The sequence below is a fragment of the Diplotaxodon limnothrissa genome, linkage group LG5 (assembly GCF_057381915.1).
Source record: "Diplotaxodon limnothrissa isolate DT_005_m linkage group LG5, D_limnothrissa_male_GT1.1, whole genome shotgun sequence".
Classification (NCBI taxonomy): domain Eukaryota; kingdom Metazoa; phylum Chordata; class Actinopteri; order Cichliformes; family Cichlidae; genus Diplotaxodon; species Diplotaxodon limnothrissa.
In genome coordinates, this window is record NC_140600.1 from 36,966,022 (window position 1) to 36,985,845 (window position 19,824).

The following is a 19,824-nucleotide window of genomic DNA, read 5'->3' on the forward strand; positions in this document are numbered from 1 at the left end:
TTGGTTTTGTTATTTACGTCTAAACATTGGGGCCTTATGAGTTGAAAGTTCCAAAAAAATTGCTGAGATGTTTTTCAAAGGATACAAGCAAACAAGTGTTTGTATATTTACAATAGAACACAAGGTAATAAATTTTTATAGTAAATTCACAGTATTTCATGCTAAGTGCTCAGGCGCATGTAGTCCACTGGAGTGGACAAGTTTATAACTTTATAAAAAAACATATTTTTGGGAAAAAAAGAGTTGAACATTTTTTTTCATGTCCTGAGAAGAATAAAAGCACTTAAGAAAAAAATCTTGACCAAGGCTTTCATAATTCATGCATCAGAGGGTTAAATATATTTGAATATACAATCTGTGAACTATTAAGCTATTTAAATAGGATTATAACCTTTAAAGAAGTAAATAAATCTATTATTTATAAAACTGTTCATCACAAGGTTATGTTTAAATTCTTTTACAGCTCCACTTTTCACATAATAAATCTGCTATAGGACGCTGGGCTGTGGAAGATCTTGAGAATTTGTGGTTTTTACAGCAGTTATCTACACTTATCAAATATTACTGACCCAACATTTTGGTTTCATGCGCCCTTCCCCCCCTTTCAGCTGTCTTCATGGTCCCCTCCTGTGCCACCCCATTTAGAAAATCCTGAAAACGCCCCTGATTGACTGCCCTTGCATAGTTGCACACATGTGAAAAACCCTTTAACTGGTCCTGCAGTGACATTTGCACCAAAGCAATGGAGAAAACCCGTAATGTATGTGAAAGGGTGCCTCCGCGGGCCACCACTCTGTGCACCACTGCCATCCACCGTGGCTCCATCAGTCTCCGCCTCCTTCTTAGCGCCGCCCTCAAGGAGTGACTTGGTGTTGAAGCACAGAGAGAGAGAGAGGCACTCTGCAGACTCACACACACACAAACAGAGACACACACACTCTGAGCTCCTCACACCAGCTGGTGTCTCTTTACTAACGGGACAACTTTAAACCTCCTGGATACCACAGTGGACCCTCTGCTCAGTGTGAACACCCCGGACTGAGGTGAGTGCAAACATCCACACATGTTGCCAGCTCTCTTTCTAATTTCGGGTGTGTTTGCCGTGGACCGCTTGAGACTAAACCAGAAGATGGAAGAAGGGAATTTTTTTCCCCCCGTGGAGGAAAAGGGGGCAGTAGACAGGCAGGAGGAGAGGCATGTCCGGCTACTGTTGGAGCACTCCGAGCTAGCGCACTTTACCGCCTTTAGCGGGTCACCAGACGCCTTACTGAGCTGTAATTAAACCGGTGAAAAGCGTCGTTTCCGCTGCTGGCGCCAGTAAACACAACAACACGGGTTGAGCGGCTTTAACATCTCCTCATGGATGTTGGTATAACAGCGCTGCGGTGACACACATGGGTCTTCCCCCTCCTTTAGTCCGGGAGTGCTGGCTGCCTGCTGCTGGGACACCGGGACTGTTTGCAGCGGGCGAAGCTGCAGATGTTTATTTTGCATTTACTTTGTGAGTTTGAGACTCCCACAATCCAGGCTGAAAGGACCGATGTTCAGGCTTTACGTGCCGACGAGCAGAGTCTTCGTCTTAACTTTTATATAGGACATTTTCGTATGTGCACTCATACAGTTTCCGCTTTATTGTTACTGTAGCATGCTCACTTATTCCTCCCCTTTATGTGATTTGAAATGATTAGTCTAATATGTAACCCTTATATGTATGAGTATAATAAAGATGTACTTAAAAATGACCCTAAATGTTATATTAAATGTGCAAACTGCCCCTTTTTGTCCATCACCAGTGCAAAATCCTGCAGAATAACCAGCAAATGCCAAAATCAGCCATTAAAATCACTAACAGTACTTTTCATTGCTGATTTGTTTGATAATCACTTTATCCATTAAAGGATTTGGTCAAATATATTCAACCAGGGTTTAAGCATTAGCTTATACTCCCCTAAATACTGCCTTTATCATGTCATAATACACCCGCCCACACCCCCAAATCCCTAAATTCATCCAACAGTCCAACAGTCTAAAGAGATTCACTTCACAATGACCTCAGACAGAAAAGAGCTTGAAATTCTCATGTAAGCAGCTTTAACTGGCAAATATGTTGGCTTTTTTTTTCTAACATAAGTGACTAAAACGTTTGAAAATGGCTGCTATTTTTATTTCATGACCACAACCCGTTCTGTGCTGGCTACAATGCACATCAGGCCACATTAAACATCTGTTTGACCCTCCCAGTGCTGTGATGACATCAGTAGTGTCCTAATGTGCTGCTTCCAGAGATGTGCACCAAACATCATCAGCAGCATTCATCTCGTTTTGTGCCAGGTGTACCCGTTGCTAAGACAGGTGGGCTTCTTGCCTGGCTGTGTTACCTTTAAATCTTTGATGTGTGGAGACATCCTGAACGCTTTCCGCCTGCTGTTCCTCTCAGCATCTGCACTGGCTGTTGGCTTATGTTGGGGAGTGACGGTTCACTCTGCTGTACTGCGTGCATGTCTGCTGTACATGCATGCGACAACACAAGAGCGACGAAGCGTGTCTGTACACGCGAAACATCAACACCCAAATCTTGGACTCCTGCAGGTGTGCATCACAAACAGGAGTCCGGATTGTGCTGCTGCTAAATATACTGTGCAAGTTGGTGCTTAACTAGATAACCACTGACTACCAGAGGTCAACTGTACCAGCTGAGCTCACTCTGCGATGCAGATAGAAATATAATAAACTTGAGGGTGCAACCCTTGTGTGACAGGTAGCAGGGAGGCCCCAGGAGGGATCAGAAATAAAGAGCAGTTAGACGGCATTCCTCTGCAAAGTTTTGTTGCTGGATTCGAAAGGATATCTGGATCCAGATTAGTTTGCAAAATTTTCATGAAGAAAAAAGTTTGTATTTGTGAATATATGAGGCGACTCCAAAAGTTTATCACTTCTAAATTGGGGGCAAGCTGTGCCTTTAATGCAAATTTGGCCACACTGTTTTGAGTAATAATGCCGATAATCAATCGAACAGATAAATTCAACCCCCAGCTGTTGTTATTTCAGGTAACAGCGACTGTCATCCCATCAGCTGCTGATTAATAGATCACACATTAACAAGGTCAAAGGTTAAACTGGTTGAACTTTAAGCGAAGCGCTAAGATGTAAAGTCTATATCTTTGAAACATGTAAGATGTGGCTGTGAACTGATTTTAGTGTAAAATAGAGCTGGGCGATATGAGATTTTTTCATATCACGATATGTTTTTTTCATTTCAGGCGATAACGATATCTATCACGATATCAGCCAAATAACTATATTTGTAAGATTTAAATGTGCCGTTGCTCACAAGTAAAATGTGAAATAATCAGCAGCTTGTTTTTATTTAAATATTTATTTCCCATAATAAGTTCAACAGGGTAGATGTACTTAAGGAACATGAGACTTTTTCAGATAAATAAAGGCAAATATTGCAAACTACACAAAAGGCAGCCGCTAAAGCGTTTAAGTTTCAAAATAGAACAAACGAAACAGACTAAATTGTCAATTCCACTTAGAAACAAAATATTAATTCTAAAAATAAATCTTAGTTTGTTTTACAGAAGAACAGACAAAACTGACTAACTTTTGTCAATATCAAATAAACTGAGAACTAAAAGGAAATTCTCAATCTCTCCTTGTTGTATAGCTGAGCTTTTCAAACAGTTTTAACAGTTACTTTAGTCTGACAAAAGCCGAATGACGAATTAGCGCTTCCAGTCAGAGACTGAGGCTACGTCCACACGTACACGGGTATTTTTGAAAACGGAGATTTTCCGTTTTCGTTTTAAAAAATAATCCCGTCCACACATAAAGGCAGAAATGAAGGAAAACGCTGCTATGAACATGCCAAAGCAGCAGGTGGCGCTAGATTCCTAACCGTGCAGAAATGTTGGCCAATCAGAAGTCTAGAAGCCTCGGTGGGAAAAAGTAAACCAAGCTGGGGCATAGAAGCAGAACCGAGTCGTATGTGTGGAGGGACAGTAACTGTGTGTATATGTAAGCATTTAAACACTGCAGAGAGTAGAATTAACAGTAACAGTATTGTAGAAATTCATTTCACCGAAACAATAACGTGGCGCACAGTGTGACGCATGCACCAGTTTATTGTATTTCCAGACTTGCTTTCGGCACAATTTACAGTGCACGCTACTCTGTTTTTTGTCAGACTTGAAATAGCCGAAATACCTTCACACTACGGAACTTCTATGGCTCTTCCGTTCGACAATCTCTCCGGCGTTGGAACCATCATCTGTTTTCTCTTCGGTCACGCTCGGTTGATTTTTCTAGTCGGCACACTCATTTCCTCCATTACGCGCTGGCTCCATTACCCGCTGGCTGCTTCCCAAACAAACACACGTGCGGCTTGGCACTTGTGCTGTACGTAACAAGTCACGCGACGTGACGCTGCGGCTGTGATTGGTTCGGCTCTGCGCTACTTAATTTGGATTGGCTGACCTTTAAAAAAAAAAAAAAAAAGAGGACAAGAGCGGCGAGGTCTATCGCGATAGCTTAATTTCTCTATCGAGTAAAAGTTATATCGCGATACATATCGTTATCGTTCTATCGCCCAGCTCTAGTGTAAAAGTTAAACTTTAGCTGTGAAAAACAAGCAACTGACAACTATTAGGGATAAAATAAACTGGAAAATACAGTGAAATCCCCAGAAAATGTTGAAGCCTTGTAAATGTACTGTAACTGCAAACTGCCTCTATGTTGGATTAGATCGAAATCGAAACTGTGCTGATAATGAATTTCTCTCTGTGAAGTTATGCGCGGTAACAGATGCCACATTCAAGCGTAATATTGTGACGTCTGCCTGCCGTTATTGTTTAGCTCACACACAAACCCACACAGGCACATTAACATGGCACTCGTCCACATTACCAACAGCAGTTATACAGAGTAATGGCAAAATTTAATTCCTGTGAGTGTCTGAGTGAGTCGTCTCTGATCTCTAAGGAGCCCCATTGCTATGCTTCACTACTCCCTCCTCACTGAAGAGCTGCCTCCATAGATTCTCTGCAGCTTTGTGCCCTAACTGATGTTTAATTATTCCAACACGGTGATTTGACTGTTGCTCATAAAATATTGAAACAGAAACAGCCCTGGAGGGATGCTGAAACACTGGCCTCGCTTGATACTTAAATAGGGCCTGCAGTGAAACGGGGCATCAAAGCGGGTCAGCAGAAGCGTGAAATAAAACTTGTGTTTCTTTGTATAAATTGGAAATCTGTTTCTCAGCTGCTTGCTGCTAAACAGGTCTTATCTGAGCTGCACCCCAAACCAGTGCGCTTTCTTACTATGGATAAGCGATTATAGTAGATCAGCGCTCTGATTACAGCTAGGAGCAGGCACTGACTGCTAATCTGTGGTCTTAATACTAAGACAGGCAAATCGCAGGGCAGCTATCAAGCCTACTTAGAGGTCCTCAAAGTCCACAGCCGTCTCCTAAGGTGTAGATTTGTTGATTTTTGTTGCTGTCTTCAGGTTGACTTGAAAGTGGGCTTGAGTGTGAATGCTTTTATTTTGCGGTTGGGTATAAATCACCAGGGAAGGAATGCTGGTCAGGTAAATTTGCTTTAAGTGCACTTTCAGACCTCTAATTTGTTTGCTCTGCTCTAAATCTGTAGGTGATTTTGTAAACTTTGCTATGGTTTCTTGTAAGGCAGGGAAAATCCAACAAGCCAAAATATACCAATGCAAACACTATGCTCACTGGTCAGAAGAGCAGAGTAAGATGTGAAGCAGAAGGTCCCGCGTTCATAGTGAGACCTCGGTTTATTATCTGCTTTGAGCTTACACATGACCTATTTTGATTGATCATGCAAGAATAAAAAATGCCCGTCACAATTTTCCAAATTCTGACATAATGTAGTAAAATGTTTGGTTTCGTCCAACCAACAGGCCAGAATTCAGATTCTTATTTTCCAATCTAAGAAAACAGGCAATCATTCAAACAGGTTGGCTTTAAAAAAACTGCATGATTGCTAATTGTGTTCAGTATGATTTAATAATCCTTCATCTGTCTTTCATCATCACACATTTTCACTTGTGTGGCGTTTCTGCATGTATTCATCTAATTTATACTCTCCTCTTGACCGTCTGTGAAGTGGTGGGCTTCAGCTGAGTAAATACTTAAGTGATCAGTGGGAGTAATGGCGGATCCCCTGCTGACTGATGCTAGGATATCTTAACCCCCCCAGCCCCCCATGCGACCCCTCACTGAGAGGATAAAACCACAAACATCAGTGCTTTGCAGAGATGTGCGTTAGCTTCTTTAGCACCACGCAGCCCTAATCAGTCTGCTCGGTGGGTGGAGGTTTAGCTGCAGAGCATTTAATCTGCAAATGGTCACTGTCCACTTAAAAACCAGCAACTCCAATGTGATTTTTTTTTTTTAAAGATGCCACCTGAATTGAACCTGCTTTTTCATTTCATTTTGGAAACGATAAAGTCGACAGTTCAGGTGCAGAGAGCTGCGATGTGCCTCTAAGCTGCTGATCAATAAGACAGTTGCACACCGCTTAATGTCCCAGCATGGGGACAGCGGTGTAAATGGATTTGTATTTATACACCACTTTTCCATCTTTACTGAGAACTCAAATGGCAGTTGTACCGCCACCTTCTCGCTGCATTTAGCAACTTTTTTTTCTTCTTCTCTCGCTCTCTCTCTCAGAAAAAGCTTCAAAGAAACATGTACTCCTTTGTACTGACATTACCTTTTTTTTTTTTTTTCTTTTCTCAACGAGGTCTTGCTCTCCCGGCGCAGGTACAGCTCTCCCTCTGACTCTGCTCTTTCCAGCAAGTGAGCGAACAGCGAGCTTTTACCTCTGACAGAGTGCACAGCTGAATGGAAGAGAAAGTATGACACATTCTTTGGTGTCTAAGTTTCTCTCTCAGTTAACATTGTACGTCTGCAGCCATGGTCGTTAACTTGTTTTGTTGTGTAAGGTGATTTTGAGTCCCCGGCACTTGCACGAAGCTTCAAATATCCACTACTGAAAGTCCAAAGGCCGGCAAAATGGCTTTCGGGACAGTGCTGCTCCCGCATAGTGAGCTTTTGAAAAGGCCATAATTGTGTTTCTAGTGACTGTCAAAGCTCAACCAGAGTCCCCTCACAGCGAGTCTGACAGCTTCTCATGGCTGGTTAGCTCTGACTAGCAGCTCTACGTCTCTGCCCAGGCTACATTGTATCCCCTGACCCTCCCTCTGTCACACACTAACCACAGGGCCTCATCTCCTACACTTGTTGGTCTCGCTCCCCTGCTGTATTTTCTGAATATCATGGAGGGGGACCTGCATGACTTTGAAGAGGTAGATGCCCTTAACACTCGTCATTGATGTTCTTATAGCAGAGCTAAAGGTTCTATTTTGACTTTTCTGCTGTTGCCGTTAAAGCAAAAACAACACATCTTTATAGGTTTTCATGCTTATAGAGTGTCTGTAAGGATTTAGGGTTTTGGCTTTTTTTTTTTTTTTAATAACCCCCTGCTATAAATATACACCTTTCAGCCTATTTCTCTATGTGCTTTTTTTCTGCAGAGACAGACCTGCCAGAGTAGTCAGTCAAGCAAGCTAGTGAACAGGAAGTGAGCTCATAGAGTTTGAGGCTTGCACTGTGCTCAGGAAGGCATTTGACTGAGGGGGGATTGTAAAGGTTTTTTCCTCACATTGTTGTGTGAAGCACACTGAGCCTCTCTGGTTTTCTTTGAGTTCAACATATGCCTCTTTGTATACACATGAAATTCTTGGATTGTTTTGTGCTGTATTGATGGTATTGTATCTATAACCTACAGATACCAGGCAGTAGTAAAAGGGCTCTCAGGTGAAGGCTGCAAAATAGTCGCTGTTCACAGAGTGTCGTGCTTTTATTCTGCTCTCCTGATGAGCAAAATGGCTCTTAGATTAGACGACCACAGCTGTTGCACTTCAAAGGGAAAATTCAGCCAACATTGAAAGTGTTGTTGAAACCATCCTTGGGTCTGTGTGTGTGTGTGTGTGTGCATCCCTGCTTTTTGATGGCTTGTTTTTATGAATTCTCCCTGCATTGTTGGAGATGGTCCCTTTAATGTCTGCTTTGCTCTGTCTTGCTTCTCTGTCTGTGCCCTGCACCCATTGGTCTAAAATTGACCGCATGCTCTGGTGCTTGGTTGTGCCTGGTCGTGCCAAGGCTGCAGTTGCACAGTAATTGTGTGTGTGTGTGAGTGAGTTGTGGTTTGAACTCTTGCGTGGTTTCTTCTGCATTGAGCTTGCATGACCGTAGATGCATCTCCAAGTTTGTCCCCTTTTTCTTTTTCCTTTATTTTTATGAGCAACTTTGCTCAAATCACACACACACACATATATATTTTGCCTGTTGGTGTTCTGTGAGCTTAAAAATAGTGCTAACTGATTCTCTGTAGCTTTGATTCCTTAACTGTAGGATCTCTTCAAAATGTTTGCATCTGTATCTCTTTAAAAATTGATGAGTGAGCACAAGTTTATCTGAAAGCTTCCTTTTAGTAAACCTCACAAGAGACCAAATGTTTTAAAAGTGCATCAGTGTCTAGACATGATGATGATCTACATGTCCTTGCTGATACACAACACTTCCAGCATTAATCTACAGAAAGGACAGGGAGTAGAGCGGTACCACAGTTACAGGGATGTGGTCATTTCTCTTCTGCTGTGGTTCACAGTCGCTGCAGGGCTGTAGTCCTCCAGCTATCTAATTACCGTAATTGTCGGGCTATAAGCCGCTACTTTTTGCACAAGCTTTGAACCCTGCGGCTTTTAGTCAGGTGCGGCTTTTCTATAGATTGTCCATGATTTTTGTGATATCGTAAGACGATTTGTTTTGTTTGTTCCGCTGTTGTACGGCACTACGTTGCCTGGCGGAAGGATCGGGGTTCAAGAGTGGTGTGTTGGTCACATGTCCATCCGCCAGGCAACATAGTGCCGTACAAGTAGCGCGAAAAACAAACTTCAAAGTAGCGCTATGCGTTCAGCGGGAGGCGTGGATGACGAGCGGCGATAAACTTGCGAAAAGCAAGTTGTGCTCAACTCTACCGGTGGATTCTGACAGCGTGGAAAAGTGTGCAAACATCCACGATCACCAACGGATTTCGAAGGGCTGGACTGCTGCATGATGGAGAGGAGGACACCGCCACGGCCCTTCAGAGGGTGTTCGACTCCGACACTGACAATGACAATGAGGATTATCTTTGGTTTTGAAAGTGACAACGAAGGAAAGAAGCTGAGAGTGGATGACGAAGCCATCCTGAGCCTGTTCGTATCCGACACTGGAGAAGAGGACTTTGGTGGTTTTAGTGCGCAGGAAGATGGTGGTGAATGACTGACTTTTCTTCTTGTTAAAGATGTGTCACTGCACCTGAGCCTAAAAGGTAGTCTGAATCTATTTTTCTGGTGTGCTGTAGGTTACTGTTATGTACTACATTTGTTACTCATTTATGAAGCACAGCACATGTGCAAATATGTACCCATAACTTGATTTTCAAAATATTAATAAAAGGGGTGTGTCTCCAAACAGCCATCTCTTTCCTGACAATTCGCTTTGTGCATATTCTCTTACATATGATAAGTCAACATTGAAACACCTGCGGCTTTTGGTCAGGTGCGGCTAATGTATGTACAAAACAGGATTTTCCCCTGATTTTAGCTTGTGCGGCTAATATTCAGGTGCGCTTTGTAGTCCGGGAAATACGGTACCTCCTCTAAGGATGTTTTTATGTTTTCCTGCCTTATCTTGAAGTTGTCTCAAAGTGTCTTTGATTTGTGTTTCTTTTAAAATGATTTTTTTGATGTTGCAAACGGTGATTTTATTACAATTCTTCGTTCATTCTCATCTACTTTAATGCAAAGAGTGGCATGCTTATTCCATAATTATGTGGGGCAAGTTTCATTGAGATTAAAACAAATACAACACAAGTAAAAACCAATTGCAATAATTCCATACAGACAAGTGAGCGTGATTAAGAAAACACAACATTTTCTAACATTAACGTGACAAATTTAGACTGCTAGTGTTATAATTGTTTTTTCTAAAAAAACCCCCAAAAACTCCGTGTCTGGTTGTTCAGCTGAATTGCTTCTGATGATCTGCCTTCCTACTTATTTGCTTTTGTTCCAGTCTGTGGTATCATTTACTCTTTCATAAAGGTTTTTACCTTTCTTATTTATCATAATGTAATAACAATTTCTCTTTCCTTTCGTCATGTGCTATGAATATAAGCAACTGAAGTATATACCAACCCTCAGTATTGGTTGGTTGGTTGGTATTTGGGGCAGTGATCTAAGCAGAGATGCTCAGGCCTTCCTCTCCTCCAGCCACATCCTCTGGGTCTTTTGGGGAATACCAAGGTGTTTCCAAGCCAGCCGACAGAGAGATTTAATCTCTCTAGCGTGTCCTGGATCTACCTTGGGGTCTCCTCTTGGTAGTAATTGTGGGAAACACTTCACCTAGGAGGCATCCAGGGGACATGTTCTTGAAATGCCTGAACCCACTCAGTGGCTCCTTTCAGCATTTAGGACTAGCTCTGCTCTCCTGAATGACCAAACTCCTCACCCTGTCTCTAACGATGAGCCCAGACACCGGTCGAGGGAAGTGTACTTCTTCTGCTTGTATTTGCGTATTCATCTGGCCATGATTAACAGCTCATTGAGATGATCACTGTGGGAGTGAACTGCCCAGTACATTGGAAGCCTCCCTTGTGTGCTCAAGTTTCTCTTTACCACGATTACTACAGAGCAGACACTGCAGAGGTTCTCTCACCAAATACAACCTTAGCCCCTATCGCTAAGAAACACATTTAATATTCATATGTTGGTATTTTTCTATTTATCAAAAGCCATATTGTTATTGCCATAAATAATAATATTGTTATCAATGTTACATTTTGCTGGTCAGATGTGCTATTTGCCTTCACATTTCTGCAAATCTCCAGAGTAGGGGGGCAAAGTTGGCGTGAACCATTAGGCTGAAACATCCACATGAACAGGAAGTACACCGGGTGGAAATAAAGTGGAATTATCCTTTAAGAAACCCCCAAATGACGCATATGCTCATTCACCTTTCACTCACGGAGGAGCATCAAATTGCCCAGTAGGAAGAACAGATTGTGGCGCTCTTCTCTTTTTCTGCTTTTCTGAATCTAACAAATACAGACGAATATTTGCTTTGTAGAAAAGTAAAATGAGAAATCGGCACGTAATCTCTGACTCTCGCTCTGCCCGCGGTTACTGGCACGGTGCAGGCTCACTGCGTACTCATCTTGGTTTAGTAGTGGATTAGAAGTGACACTTACTGCAGGCTGGCTGACTCTAACCCTTGTTTACTCTGGCTGGGTTTTAGCCGGGGACTCAAACCGTTATTAAGCAGTGAAATGAATCGAATGTAAGGCAGAGAGGAAAGAAAGAATAGGAGGGAAAATCTAGCAGGGACAAAAACCTAAAGAGCAGAAGATATTTCCTGAATCTGCCTGGAGATAGAGCACACTGACTGCAGCAGGGTGGGTTATAGACCCTCGAGGCCAGGGCGTGTCGTGGTCAAACCCTTATATAAATAAACAAAAAGATGCTTCTAAAATAAACACAAATTGCTCGTGTTAGTGTGCAGCGGATTGACGAGTAACTCCACCCAGGATCCGGAGCGGACAGCGGGCGCTAAACATGAGCTGCTGTCGTGTGCAGGTCAAGCTTTCCTTTGCTTTGGCGTCAGGCCTTTTGTGAGACGCCCCCACACTAGAAAAATGTGGTCCTACAGAAAGCACCCGTTTCAGATACACGCCCAACTCAGAACTTGAGGGAAAGAGGAGCAGTGTGATGTTTTCTAAAGGAAAGTTAAAAAGGTGTATGCTGTGGGTCTCTTGCGCTCTTTTTTTTTTTTTTTTTTTTTAAAGCTCTAAACCTGCATGCTTTTATACTGATGTAACAGAAAGCAATGGGCTCGTGTGGGCAGGTGAAATAAAAGCTGTACATTTGTACTAAAGGAGCGTCTCAAAGAATGAAAAGGGCCGTCACGCATTAACGAAGATGACAAGCAAATGCAGCCTACAGATGCACATAACAACAAAGCAGAGTAAGGAGAATAATTAAAGTGTTTTTTTGGACGTGGCAGGGACATGAATCTTTACTGCAAAGTGCCCGCCGGTGAGAGGAGGTGAGTTATACTCCTTCAAAGTTTGCTTAATGGACTATAAGACAGGAATACAGATGACTCACACTAGATCAGAGGACTTAAGCCTCTTATACGCAGGGAACTTGCAAAAAATCTGTTAAATTAGCTGCAAAAACCGATAGTTCACACCTGCTGTAGGTCCCCCAGTGTATATAGAAATGACAGCTGTGTTAAATATATTAAGATATTTTTGCCATATGTCTCGTCTGACAATAATGACAAAGTGAAATCGCATCCTGTGAAGTTTTGGACCACTCGTAGCCCTCCTGACATTTATGTTCTCTGTTTGTCTCTTGTGAATGAGGCAATGGAAATTCATGCTATTGCGCTAATTGACTGCTGATGCAAATGGACCTTCAATGGCCGACCCAGTAAAAGACCCCAAGCTTGTGCACTTTGGATGTAATGAGTACAGGACAATTTTCAAAACTGGCTTTACAAATATTTTATGAGGAAGGAAATGCATTTAGATATGAAAGGCTCGCTCCATTTATTGATTAGTGTCTTCAATTTGTGTTGATTAGCAGAAGACTCAGGATGATTTTTGATAATTGATTAATGGTATTTTCAAGCCAAAAATATATCAAACTGTTTTTGTATGCAGCCTCTTGAATGTGGAGTTTTTTTCCCTGTGTTTTAAATAGTTCTGTGCTTTATGGTAAGTCAAACAAATTAGCTTTTTTTTAGTACTAATTTCATAGACCAAATGCTTTAAGAAGAGAAGTGAAAATGATATCAGTCCAAGGTGAACAGAAGTTTGTCTGTGTACATAAAATCTGCCCTTCTCTATCCTATGACTGGAACCGTCACTGCTTTTGTCCTCATTAAAGCCATGGAGGAAGATTGCTGCTAATCTTAATATACCCCCAACCTTCAACCTTGTGTTCTGATGAACCCCTGCCTCTAAGTAAAGCAGATAACAAACTAAAGCACATACTACCAGATTAAAGTGGGCAAAGATGGCTTTTGGAAATGTGGGATTTCTCCTGCATGGAGGAATTTTGTGGCGTCCCTCCTTCAAAAAGTTTTAAAAATGGTCTTCTTGCTAAATATGTGCTATGCTGACACACTGGACACCTAGAATAGTCAGATCCACTTTAGTCAGATTGTATGTGTTTCCCAGTGAAGTGATCAGAAGTCGGGAAGACGGACAGATCCTGGAAGCATGTCTCTGAGTGGCAGTCCAACCTCAAATGTAAACCAGTATAGCTGCTGTGCACGGCAGAAGATTGTGCATAAACCAAAACTAAACTCTTTTTTTTTTTTTTTTTGTATGTATGAATACTTCAAATGAACAAAAGGTTTGACTCCATCTTTCCCCAACATGTATCAAGCTTGCTTTATATTGTGAAGTAAACAAGAAGGGCTGGATTTATGACTAAAAAACAAACAACACATCGCACATTGTGCAATTTGGCTCATTGGTTAAACACGTCAGCATTTTTGCACAACTTCAACATAACTTTGCGTTGGTTATTCTTTCCATGTGTTCGTAGTACACCTGCTTTTAGTTTACCTGTTTATTTATATCATTGCCCATCTTCTATTTTGGGTAAATACACAATTTAGAGAGGAAAACAAATGAGTTAGAAGTGAGAAAACTCATTCTCGATACCAACCACAAGAAACCCGTGAAGAGCAAACAAAGTGTTTTTCTAGCTCTTCTTTCCTTCCACTTTTTATTCACATCACAAAAAGGAAAGAAAACGAATGGTACAACTCAGCCTGGCTGAAGTTTCGAGAGACTTCATGCCCATGCAGATTTTGTTGTACATTTCAGTTGTTTCTTTTTGAAGTTTAGGTGCACTATTTGGATGCCTGTCTGAACAATGACTGGTGACATCTGCGTGCTTCCTTAGAGAAGGCTGTCAAACCTTCACAGGCAGTATGGAGTGTAACGTGTCTTGTCCTTTTTAAACTTCTTTAAATGTTGGGATGAATAAAGAGCGTCTTCTCCCTTCACTCAAACCAAGAAAAAACCATTAGACTACAAAGAAGCAACCAATGTAAAAGAAGTTTAAGGAAACAATTATTTAGTTTTTAAATATGTATAATGTTCTAAAAATCTATCAAATCTACATGCTACAAGGGGTTGGAACTCTGTTGCACTGAGACTGTACACTGTCCGTACATTACATTTTAAAATGCAAAAGCAAAATTATTTATTGTTCTCCTTGAAAATGATGCGAAGTGATGTGAGGCACGTCCCAGCTGCTGAAATGCAGAATTGAAGATGCTATAACCGTGGGACTGTTGATGCAGTGTTGAGCTAGTTTTTTCAGGCAGGACCATGAATTAAATTAACAGGACTTATGCCCTGCACGACTGTAGGGCCAGCAGTGTTTTGATGCAGCCATAAATATGTTGGTCAGTAGGTCCCTGCAGGATCAGCTCTGCCAGAGAAACACAGATTTACTGCAAGATTGCTGGCTCGGTACTTACAAACATAAAGTAAACAGCTTATGTTGACGTAAGCTAATGTAACTGGTGTGCTTATGAGTTGACTTGAGCTTATTGCGTCACATTTTTTTTTGAAGTGGGTAATCGAATTGCTTTTGAGCATTAAAACCACAGGCACGAGAGAGGTTTTAATCTACTTCTGGGTGCAGACGGTCAGTTGAGGTATCCTGTGGCACATCAACTCCTTGCTTTTGTCGATATGCAGCGGGCTTTCTACCTCTGCCCTGGTTCATTACGGCAAGGGAGACAATGACCCAGAATCAAGTTGACCTGAGTGCTTTAAATCAAGGCTTCACCAGAGGAAATAAATTCTCTCCCCAGCAGCACGCCCAGCGCCAACTAGGACAAGTAATCCAGACAGAATAAAATCGTCCTTTTAGAGGGCGCTGAGGGAGAGAGGGATGAAGGAAGACACAATTGGCAAGAAAGGAAGAGAAAAAGAAAAAGGATGGAGAGGTATCACATGGGAAACCAGTCAGAGCAGTCCCACAGAAACTAAAATAAATAAACATTTGAGCTTTGTCTTCTTCACCTCTCTACAATTTGTTTTCCATATTTAGATTTTGTATTGAATGTTAGTTTTTAAGCTTTTTAAGTGTGTCTCTAGTCCTCTCTCCAAGAGCCTGGTTTTGGCAGATGTTTCTTCCTGTTAAAAGGGAGTTTTTTCTTCCCACTTTCGTCAAATGCTTGCTCATAGGGGTTCGTCTGATTGTAATATTACTGTAGGGTTGAAGCGATGGCTGTTGTGATTTGACACTACATGAATACAATTGACTTTAGTTAAATTATCTAAAAGACCGACCATTAGAATGTTTGCAAGCATGTCTGATGGGATTAGCAGACTTGTTTGCTTACTTTGATAGTTCGTAGTTTACATCACCAGTTTTAGATGATATGTAAATAAAAAAATGTTCTTGTAGCCAAGCATGGTGTGTGAATTAATGGGCTTTAGAGGTGCTTGTAGGAGAGATGGAGCGAAAAATACCCTCAAAATTCTATGATGGGATATTTCAAGGAAATTTACTGTAATGATTTTTAGGATGAATTGTGTGATGGAAGTGAAGGGCATTTTCTATCTGTCTTTCCCAATGAGCTACTGTCACTGATGACAGAATGCTTAATTCAAAGTGTTAATCTATTGCCACGAGGCGCCACCAGCAGCTGCATTAAAGTGAATAGTAGTTAAACAGTATAAGTCATATGTAAGTGCAAAAATAGCCTTGGAAGTTTTAAGTAAAAGTATAATAGAACTGCTTAACATTTCAGTTTAACAGTCACTAAAATAACTTGTAACTTATCAGGAGGATGCACAATATTGTCACATAAATGAAAATATATCTGGTAGGTCTCTAAAGTCGCCACTAGGATCCAGTCACCTAGTGGTGCAGATCTGAAACTACACAGGCATTTAGGTGGTAAGGCATGTTGTTGATTTGCTGTCTATTGCTTTTGATGTCAAATCCTCTCCAGCCTTAGGTATTTTTAAAAAAAAAAAGAAGCTAAAAATAGTATTATTCGCTACTTCTTTTAACACAATCAGGTAGTCGTACCATTTAACTACATCGGCACCGCTCTTTCTATCATATGGAGTGCAGGACGTGAGAGCTCCAGCGATGCTCCGTTGACTCATTTGTTTACTGTTGGGCCCCTCATCACCGGCTGCTGGTTATCTCCTCCTCGCGTGCCATCATATCCTGGTGGTTGATTGTGTGTTTGTGCCACATCCATTGAAACAAGTTTCTACTTTCCACCTTCAACAGGAATGTTTTTTCTTGAATATTTTGAAGAGTACTCTGTTGAAGTTGTTCCCTCCAGGCCTCGATGGCCGGTGTCCTGCAGGTTTTAGATCTCACCCTGTGGCAACACACCTGAATCAAAAGATGAATTCATTATCAGGCCTCTGGAGAACTTCGAGACATGTTGAGGATGTAATTTAGCCTTATAAATCAGCTGTGTTGGATCAAGGACACATCTAAAACCTGCAGGACGCTGGCCCTTGAGGTCTGGAGTTCCCCCACCCCTGTTTTAGACAAACCTAGACTACCTGTTTTGGAGTCTGTGATAGGCTAAGCAACCAGCTGCTAGTTTAATGTAATATAAATGGCATCTCATCAAACTGCTGACGGCAGTTTTAAAAAAAAGTAAACAACACTATTAAAATTAAGGGTTTTTGATGTTTTGTACTGAAAGACTTTAATATTCATCCAATTAGGGCATCAAACAAGAGACATTTTAGTAAATTATTCACATTTATGTTGAAAAATATGAAATTACCCAGGTCTACTTATACAAAATGTCTTTTGTGTGTTTTTGTATTCATGCATTTCTCAGATAAAACTTTATCAAAGCTGTCTCAGCTTTTAGTTGTCTCTTTGTGGTGTTGCAGCTCACCACTATAACCGAGAGACTACCTGTTTTCAGTATTTGACTTCAAATATCCATTAACATCAGCGTCTTCAACCACACGTGTGCGTGCGTGCGTGCGTGTGTTTGAGCGCGTGTGTGCATCTCACCAGTGCCTGTTCGGTTTTCTGTTTATCTGTTTACGTACAGCAGCAGCTGCTGCTCCTCTGCTCTCTCTTCTGCTGCTGAGTAACAAGGTTTCCTCTTTACTCTGTTTTCAGCGAAAAAAGGAAACTGCTGCTGTTGCTACTGAGCGAGTGGAGACTGGCGCCCAGAACATAACACAACATAAAACACGGACGGATCGGTTCGTTGCATCAGAGCCCATAAAAACAAAAGCCTTGGTCTTTATTTCTACATCTGTGGGGAAGTAGAACGACAGCACATTATAGACGTATCATATTCGTACTTGCACGGTTAATTGAACAACTGCAGTACGATACAGTGCCTGACACTGCACTGAAGGTGTGATTGTGTGCGTGTGTTCCTGGCTCTGTCAAAATGCAGACCTGCCTTTTGTCAGTTTGACCACATAGACTAGTTTGACACATCCAGGGGTCGTGTTTCGGTTAATGAATGTGTTTTGTCAGAAAGGTCAGGTGTCGAATCTTGGTGTTACAGTCAAAACTAACGGCTTCCTGTTTTAATTGCCGTGTGCTGTGTCATTAGACGTTTGCGCCGTGTTTCTTCAACACTAGGTAAGGGCTCAGAATAATTGGTAGTGTGTGATAATGAGGCCTCTGGGGTAAAGCTTAAATCTCTTTAAAATGCTGTCAGATGAGTTAAAAAGCTGGTGTCACTGTCTTATAATTATCAGATGATGCCACCTTTTTCATTTAATAGTTTTTGGCTATCCCTTTCCATCATTAATGATAACACTGCAGTACTTAACTTGCAGAGAACAATCAGAGAAACAACACTGCTGAAGAGGTCGGAAACACGAGGTGTCGTGCACCTCTATAAACCTCCCTGGCTGCACGCAGGTGTCTCAGCTGCACAGCGCTAACAAACCAGCGCTGTCCAAATCAGCAATTAATGGCTGCAAGACATCACAGCTCGACTTTCTCCAGACTTTATCAGACATTGAAGGACCCAGTCAGCTATGAATTACTTATTGAAGTATTGCTGTTACAGGCTAGCAGTTTTACCTGCTTAGGAAAAGTGACAGTATACTGTTAGAAGTAGAAAGTAATTCTATTAAAAAGAGACTGTACAGTCCAGGGACTGCTCTGTGACAGGCTTATGGAATCTTCTAGCCTCCCAGCCTTTCAAACACAACATAATGATGGAGAGCACGTGAATTCCAAAGTCTGCGAGGACCAACTTCCCGGTTTAAGTTTAACTGAGTGTACTTGCTGTAATTGTGTGGCCTCACAATTTAAATAAAAGATGTTGTGTTTATTTTTGGATTTATCTAAAACTGATGATGTACCAGCCAGTATAATCTTCTGTTTTCTGCCTTTATACACTAAGCTACCATTCTCAGAAATTACTTTGTATGATTTTTAAAATATGGTTCTTCAGACCAAGAAGTTAATAGGCCAGCAGTTTGAAATTCATCACACAACAAGTCAGCTAATGCAGTTTTAGAGTGGGCCTGCACTTCTGTTGTGATCTAGGTCTGTTTATACCGCCTTTCTGTCATTTCCCCATACCGTAGATACCTCTGACATGACCTCATAGTGTCACAAATTTCCCTCTCCATGATAGGGCTGACATGCTCCATCTTGTCATGGAGAGCAGATTGATAGCCCTTGTTCTGCTGTGTACCCTTAGTAGGCTCCATGTTGTTTTCTTTATAACTTTATCAGCCTCTCACATCACTGTGGAGGAATTTTGCCCTAGCTTTTGTTAGCGTTGCTTCAGTTCATTGAGATTTGGGGGCATTTGTTTGTGCACAGCTTTCTCAAGGTCCCGCCACAGCATTACAGTCAGATTGAGGTGTGTTGTTTTTTTTTTTTTTTTTTTTGTTTTTTACTGGGCCATTGCAAAGCTTTGATTCTTTTTCTTTTTGTTACAGATTTGCTGCTGTGTGTTGGATCATTGTCTTGTTGCATGACATAATTTGGGGCAAGTTTTAGCTGTCGGAGACGCAGCGGCACATTTGAGTCTAGAAAACTTTGGTATACAGAGGCTTTCATGGTCAACTCAATTTCTGCAGAGTTCCCAGGTCCAAATCATCACTGTGATTGACGGTTGGTACAAGTGCTGCACAGTAAATCGACTTTTAATCTCAATAACAAACATGATTGAGCGAACATTCCAAAACCAAAAGCCAATCAAGTGCTGTCAAAATCATTCAGCTTTTTTTTGTATTATTATTATTATTACAGCTTTTAAAAAAAAAATCTCATAGGTTTTATTTTATGTGAGGCACGTTCTGGTTTTGTACAGGTGACCACATGCCTGCATAGGCCAATCCCTGCTGTTTCTGCAGTGTGCAGCTTGAAGTGTCCTAGGCTAGTGTGGATGAGTAACACTACGCTGAAACACAGAGCAACAAAATTCAAATGTCGGGCACATCTGAGGGTGAAGAGCATGGCCTTTGAAGTTGATCATCCATTCACTTTTTGGTAATATTTCCCCTGGCAATCATTCCCAACAGGCCAAAATTGTTCAGTCTTTTTCTAATTGTACTCTTATGAATTTTAATATCTAATGTGCTAACTGAGTAGTGTAGAGGTTTTCTGAGCAGTGCGTGATCTGACCTTGGGAGGAATTTGCTGGGATTTCCACTCCTGGGAAAATTAGCGACTGCTTTG

At 41.5% G+C, this 19,824-nt stretch overlaps 1 protein-coding gene across 1 annotated transcript in view; it reads left to right on the forward strand.

The window, feature by feature from the left end:
* Positions 1-917: 917 nt before the first annotated feature.
* Positions 918-19,824, forward strand: part of ppp1r16b (protein phosphatase 1, regulatory subunit 16B) — a 100,244-nt gene continuing 81,337 nt past the window's right edge. Inside the window, exon 1 of the mRNA XM_085354690.1 lies at positions 918-1,043. The gene's annotated coding sequence lies outside the window, so the exon portion shown is untranslated. The remainder of the gene's footprint in view (positions 1,044-19,824) is intronic.